Genomic DNA, 7541 nt, shown 5'->3' with positions numbered 1-7541 from the left:
TGTCCACTCCTGCCTCATTTGAACTAGACAACAGGTCATTGATGGTTTTAATGTTATCTATTCCAGACCTGCAGGTGAAGGTGACCACTATATGGTGGTTAATGACACTGACCTGTAGCACCACCTGTACTCTGACTGGTAACCCCACCTACACCTGGTACAGGAACAGTACGATTGTACAAGGGGCCTCCTCCCCCTCGTACTCAGTGTACTTAAAAACTGAAGACAGCTTCTACTGTGCTGTAAAAGGCATCAATTCTCCTGCAGTGTGTGAGTGTGACTGTTACACGTTTCAAAGTCTTCCAAAATCATCCAATCATTGGTTAGTGTTGATTTGCAGTGGAACAGATAGGAAATCTATCTATTATTTCAATCTATGTCCAAGTTCCATGATTGTACTCATCTCACTACTGTAGTGAACTACAAGTACTTCACAAACACTGTATTGTTACATTAATGTCTAAGTTACACATATTTATATTAATATTTCATTTATTTTAATCAGAAGTCCAAGTTCCATGATGCTCCTCATGTACAGCTCTATGTATTAACAATGTGTTACATATTGTCCACCAGATGGCCCAAAGAACACCTCAGTGTCAGTCAGTCCCTCTGGTGAAATAGTGGAGGGCAGTTCAGTGACTCTGACCTGCAGCAGTGATGCCAACCCACCTGTGGACAAATACACCTGGTACAAGAAGAACGTAACCTCAGCAAAAGCATCAGGACAGAGTTACAGCATCACTAACATCATCTCTGAGGACAGAGGAGAATATTACTGTCAGGCCCAGAATGGAAGAGGATCTATGAACTCTGCAGCTCAGATGATCATTGTAGCAGGTAAAGTTACATCTTCAATACATTTAAGTCATTTAGCAGACGCTCTTATCCAGAGCAACTTACAAATTGGAAAGTTCATACATACTCATCCTGGTCCCCCCGTGTTAATTGAACCCTGGTCCCCCCGTGGGAATTGAACCCACAACCCTGGCGTTGCAAGCGCCATGCTCTACCAACTGAGCCACACGGGACCACACGGGATCCCAATACAAAACTACATGATTCAATCTCATGTTAATATTTTGAATTTGGCTTTTTTTACTTTGGTTTTAATTAAACATTGAGTGTACAAAACACTAAGAACACCTGCTCTTTCCATGACATAGACAGGCTGACCAGGTGAATCCAGGTGAAGCTTTGATCCCATATTGATGTCACTTGTTAAATCCTCTTCAATCAGTGTGGATGAAGGGGAGGAGACAGGTTTTACCAAATTATATTTGTTTTTAGTTTATTATATCATGCCACGTACTCATATCATCCATATTTTATTATAGGGAAACAAACCTCAGTTCTGACTGCAGCTGTAGGAATCATAGTGGTTGTTCTGGTTCTCATCCTCTGTCTCTCTGGCTTCATGTGGTTCAGGTGACAGAATTTTTCAAATGTTTTATAATTTCCCCTTAGCACTCTGATTTGTTATGAATGCATTCATATATTCATTCATTCATTCATTCATGTGCAAAAGTTTATTTGTAACATATAAACTTCCACTAGAGGTCACTAGAGAGCATAACTCACTCTGTCCCTCTTTACAGGAGATCCACAAGAGGAAGTGATGTCACAGCAGACACAGAGGTGATGATATCAGCTATGCCTCCACCTCCACACCTGGTGACATGAATTTACTGTCACAACAGTCTCTCTCATACTATTTTCACTGTTACCATGACAACACTCTCTCTCTCTCTCTCTCACTCTCTCTCTCTGCACAGAGTGTCCATCCAGACCCTAACAGTGACCCTAACAGTGACATGTACTCACCTCTGAACATGAATACCAGGTCACCAGAGTATGACACCCTGACAGTAAGTGTGTGTGTTTGTGTGTGTGTTTGTGTGTGTGTTTGAATCCATAAAAATGTTATAGAGTGGTGTGTAATGTGTTCATTGTGTTTTCTTTCAGAATGTGAGGGACTCCCCTAGTGACACAGTCCCTCAGATAGATGCTGAGCCCTCAGATTATGAGAACTGAAGAGAACCACCACAGAACCTGGACTGAAGAGAACCACCACAGAACCTGGACTGAAGAGAACCACCACAGAACCTGGACTGAAGACAACCACCACAGAACCTGGACTGAAGAGACTCACCACAGAACCTGGACTGAAGACAACCACCACAGAACCTGGACTGAAGACAACCACCACAGAACCTGGACTGAAGAGACTCACCACAGAACCTGGATGAAGAGCTTCAGCACCAAACCAAGCTAGGACTTACACCTCTATACTCCTGCTACCATATTGCTATGATATCTAGAAGGCTTTCCAGATAATGAGCTTTAACTTTTTAGAAAATTATGTCATTATTTTTATTTTCTTGTAAAGTTAAGGAAAGGGAAAGGGGATACCTAGTCAATTGTACAACTGAATGCATTCAACTTAAATGTTTCTTCCACATTTAACCCAACCCCTCTGAATCAGAGTGATGCGGGGGGCTGCCATAATCGACATCCTCATCTTCGGTGCCCGGTGAACAATGTGTTAACTGCCTTGCTCAGTGGCATGACGTCATATTTTTGTAATTATGCTTCTTGGTGACATGTCAAGAAGTTTTTGTAAATGCTGGAGTTGAATTATCTTTCCTTGTAATGATAATTGTGTATATTGATGATAAATAAGATAGATTATGCTTCTGCTCTTTTTCTATGGGATTTGCCCTTTCCAGACTTTTATAACAAAAATAGGTCTACATTTCTCAGTGACTAATATTGATAAGAGCTTTTTATTACTTCTAGCTCTTGGACCAGGTTTCTCCTAATTATTTACTTTGTATTGCTGTCAGACATTATTGCACATTTTATATTCATTATTCTTTTATATTATGTAATACCATATTGTTTAGTGTCATGATCACTTATTTTATTACCAAATTATTAATTAGTACCTATTTTAGATACATTAAATACGTTTACCTTTGCAGTTTTTACAATTTGGATCAACATTTAAGACAATAAATACACTGATTATTTGATCAACTATTAATACATTGATTCATAACTATTTTCCTCTCTGCTGTTGTTTCTTGTATTTCTGACTATTGGACACATGATGTCACTATTAAACCGATCAACACCAAGCACTGTTCCTCACCAACGACATGCACGCACACACGCTAGTGGTGCGCCGGTCAGCTGTTTGTTAACCCGCAACCGCCCACAACTGCTAATAACCCATCTGCAACCTCACGACTATGTGATAAAGTGAAAATCTGAGGCCCTCACCACCCAACACTAACCCGCAAATATAGAAAATTCGCTACAGGCTACAGTCAAAGACTGTGAAGGATTTTTTTTGACAGGGGGGGCAGGATTTATTTTTTGCCTGATATAGACATGTTTCTGATTATAATTTCAGACATTTTGGTGGGCTATTTGTTCGTCAACTTGTCCGTAGTTTCTAGATACATGCATTAGCGACACGTCATTCATGGCAGGTGTGGCAGAGCTCCATCTGTTTCGAGCCCCACCTGTTTAGCTTTTTTTGTTGTTGCTTTTTTTCATGTTATTTTGGCATTAACACGTGTCACATATCGGTTTGCAAACAATGTAAAAAATAGTTAATATTTTTTTTTTAAAGTTAATAAAGTCGCATACAAACATGGTCTCGTTGTTGCAGCTCCAAAATGCAGGTGTTTCAGCTCAGTGACTTCTGTGGTGGTGGGGCAGCCAGCCAGCAGCGGAGCGCAGGGGTTGGTAATGTTCTCTAGTTGCGCCGTGATTGGCTCAGTGTTCTGTCACTCATGGGGACACTACGTCACCGCAAAATCTACGGGGAGAGCTCGAAAATTCAAGCCCTTTGAAGTGCACATCCAAGAAGGCTCAAGGTCATTGGCCACAGACTGTAGCTTTGATTGGACTGATCATGTCAACATCATACTTTCAAAATCTTAGCTGGCAAGCAGTCATCATCATGCATCAAGTCGGCAATCTACTGGCAAATCCTTCTCAAACCTTGTCATATGAAGAGAAATTATAGACAAAACGTACTGGTGCTCATCGGCCATTGGACATAAACATTACATAACAAGTTGGAAATTGCAAATTCAACAATGAATCCCAGGCTGTGTTACAGCTGGCTGTGACCGGGAGACCCATGAGGCACGCACAATTGGCCCAGGGTCGTCCGGGTTAGGAGAGGGTTTGACCGGCCGGGATGTCCTTGTCTCATCGTGCTCTAGCGACTCCTTGTGGCGGGCCTGGCGCCTGCAAGCTGACTTCGTTCGTCAGTTCGACAGTGTTTCCTCCAAAACATTGGTGCCTGCTGTTTGTCCTACTGTCCAGGGGTGGAGCTGGAGAGCACCAGGCTGATGATAAAGTACCCAGTACATCTGTCTTTGTCAAAACATCAGCTATCATTTATAAACATATAAAAACATATCATAACCTTTGACAGAGTAAAAATGACAGACTAATGCCGGATTTTGCAGGCGGGAGCAGGTGTTTTCATATGTCCTCCATAGAGATACCTGTAGATAGAGGACTCCAATGCCCAAAAGACAGTTGTAGCACGGGCATCACCATTGAGGACTTCACATTCAAGTTTCTCTCTCTCTCTTTCTCTCTCTCTCTCTCTCTCTCTCTCAAATCAATTCAAAGGGCTTAATTTTCATGGTAAACATATGTTTACAAAAGTGAAATAAACAATACAAAATTAACAGTAAACATAACACTCACAAAAGCTCTAAAGAAATATAGACATTTCAAATGTCATATTATGTCTATATGCAGTATTGTAACAATGTCTTTCTCCCTCACTCACTCTCTCCCTCTCTCTCTTCCCCTATCCCCCCCCTCTCTCACCATAGCCCCCCACTTTCTCTCTCTATTTCTCTCTCTCTCTCGCTCTCTCTAACCCTCTCTCCTCTCTCTCTTTCTCTCTAACCCCCTATCCCCTCTCTATCTCTCCCCCTCTTCTCTTTCTCTCGCTCTCTCTCTCCCCCTCTTCTCTATCTCTCTTCTTCAACCATAAGCCTGACCAGAGAGGAAGATACAGGACACCATGGCAACCCTGACCACCCTGACAACCCTGACCACCCTGACAAATCTGACAACCATGACAACTTTTACCACCCTGACCACCCTGACAATCCTGACAACCCTGACCACCACGCACTGTCCGGATATGACAGAGGGAGGAAGAGGAGGAGGAAGAACAGAATAATGAATATGAAGATTGAGGAAGAGACAGTGGCCTTACTTTAAAATAGAACATAAAATGGGGGTGTTGGGGGGTGTCACCACTTTTGTAGTCCTCTGACACACAGCACAGACAGAACACTGGACATACAGTATGAGTGTGTGAAGTGTCAATCAAAGTGATTTCCTTCCCCCTTCCCTCCCTCGGCCTGAGCTGTGAAACATATCATCGTTCATGTCAGAGGATGGATATGATGACACCATTAGAACTCTGAGGAGGTCCACCTCTACAACGACCATGTTGTAAACACTAAAGGGGGTCCACCTCTACGATGACCATGTTGTAAACACTAAAGGGGGTCCACCTCTACGATGACCATGTTGTAAACACTAAAGGGGTCCACCTCTACAACGACCATGTTGTAAACACTAAAGGGGTCCACCTCTATGATGACCATGTTGTAAACACTAAAGGGGGTCCACCTCTACGATGACCATGTTGTAAACACTAAAGGGGTCCACCTCTACAACGACCATGTTGTAAACACTAAAGGGGGTCCACCTCTTCGACGACCATGTTGTAGACACTAAAGGGGTCCACCTCTACAACGACCATGTTGTAAACACTAAAGGGGTCCACCTCTACAACGACCATGTTGTAAACACTAAAGGGGGTCCACCTCTACGATGACCATGTTGTAAACACTAAAGGGGTCCACCTCTACAACGACCATGTTGTAAACACTAAAGGGGGTCCACCTCTATGATGACCATGTTGTAGACACTAAAGGGGGTCCACCTCTATGATGACCATGTTGTAGACACTAAAGGGGGTCCACCTCTACGACGACCATGTTGTAAACACTAAAGGGGGTCCACCTCTACGATGACCATGTTGTAGACACTAAAGGGGGTCCACCTCTACAACGAATATGTTGTAAACACTAAAGGGGTCCACTTCTACAACGACCATGTTGTAAACACTAAAGGGGGTCCACCTCTACAACGACCATGTTGTAGACACTAAAGGGGTTCACCTCTACGATGACCATGTTGTAGACACTAAAGGGGGTCCACCTCTACAACGACCATGTTGTAAACACTAAAGGGGGTCCACCTCTATGATGACCATGTTGTAGACACTAAAGGGGTCCACCTCTACGACGACCATGTTGTAAACACTAAAGGGGTCCACCTCTACGACGACCATGTTGTAAACACTAAAGGGGGTCCACCTCTATGATGACCATGTTGTAGACACTAAAGGGGGTCCACCTCTACAACGACCATGTTGTAAACACTAAAGGGGGTCCACCTCTACGATGACCATGTTGTAAACACTAAAGGTGGTCCACCTCTATGATGACCGTGTTGTAGACACTAAAGGGGGTCCACCTCTATGATGACCATGTTGTAAACACTAAAGGGGGTCCACCTCTACGATGACCATGTTGTAGACACTAAAGGGGGTCCACCTCTACGACGACCATGTTGTAAACACTAAAGGGGGTCCACCTCTACGACGACCATGTTGTAGACACTAAAGGGGGTCCACCTCTACGACGACCATGTTGTAGACACTAAAGGGGGTCCACCTCTACGACGACCATGTTGTAAACACTAAAGGGGGTCCACCTCTACAACGACCATGTTGTAAACACTAAAGGGGGTCCACCTCTACAACGACCATGTTGTAAACACTAAAGGGGTCCACCTCTACGACGACCATGTTGTAGACACTAAAGGGGGTCCACCTCTACGACGACCATGTTGTAAACACTAAAGGGGTCCACCTCTACGACGACCATGTTGTAAACACTAAAGGGGTCCACCTCTACAACGACCATGTTGTAAACACTAAAGGGGGTCCACCTCTACGACGACCATGTTGTAAACACTAAAGGGGTCCACCTCTACGACGACCATGTTGTAGACACTAAAGGGGGTCCACCTCTACGACGACCATGTTGTAAACACTAAAGGGGGCCCACCTCTACAACGACCATGTTGTAGACACTAAAGGGGGTCCACCTCTACGACGACCATGTTGTAAACACTAAAGGGGTCCACCTCTACGACGACCATGTTGTAGACACTAAAGGGGGCCATTGTAGGGTCTGACCTGCAATGACCCCTTCCCCCCCTCTCCCCATTGATGAAATTAGTGAGAGTCTCATCTTTACACATATTAGAGTGTAGCCCAAATTGTTTGGATGCTACAGATCGACTGGACCGACTTCAGACGAGTCCCAAGACCGATTTTCGGGATGTCTCATGGTCTGACAAACACGGCTCTAGCTCTGTCACGTTTCACCACAGATGCAGAAGTGCGACAAAGAAGG

The 7541-nt window shown here is 43.9% G+C and overlaps 1 long non-coding RNA gene across 1 annotated transcript; it reads left to right on the top strand.

Annotated features, from left to right (window-relative positions):
• Window positions 1-1595: 1595 nt before the first annotated feature.
• LOC120033039 lies at window positions 1596-2123 on the top strand. The gene is made up of 3 exons (XR_005473894.1): window positions 1596-1638; window positions 1776-1868; window positions 1966-2123. It is a non-coding gene; the product is annotated as an uncharacterized LOC120033039 (long non-coding RNA).
• The last annotated feature ends 5418 nt before the right edge of the window (window positions 2124-7541 follow it).

Source organism: Salvelinus namaycush, chromosome 39 (genome assembly GCF_016432855.1).
Source record: "Salvelinus namaycush isolate Seneca chromosome 39, SaNama_1.0, whole genome shotgun sequence".
Taxonomy (NCBI): Eukaryota; Metazoa; Chordata; class Actinopteri; order Salmoniformes; family Salmonidae; genus Salvelinus; species Salvelinus namaycush.
This window is presented reverse-complemented; position numbering and strand designations above follow the sequence as displayed.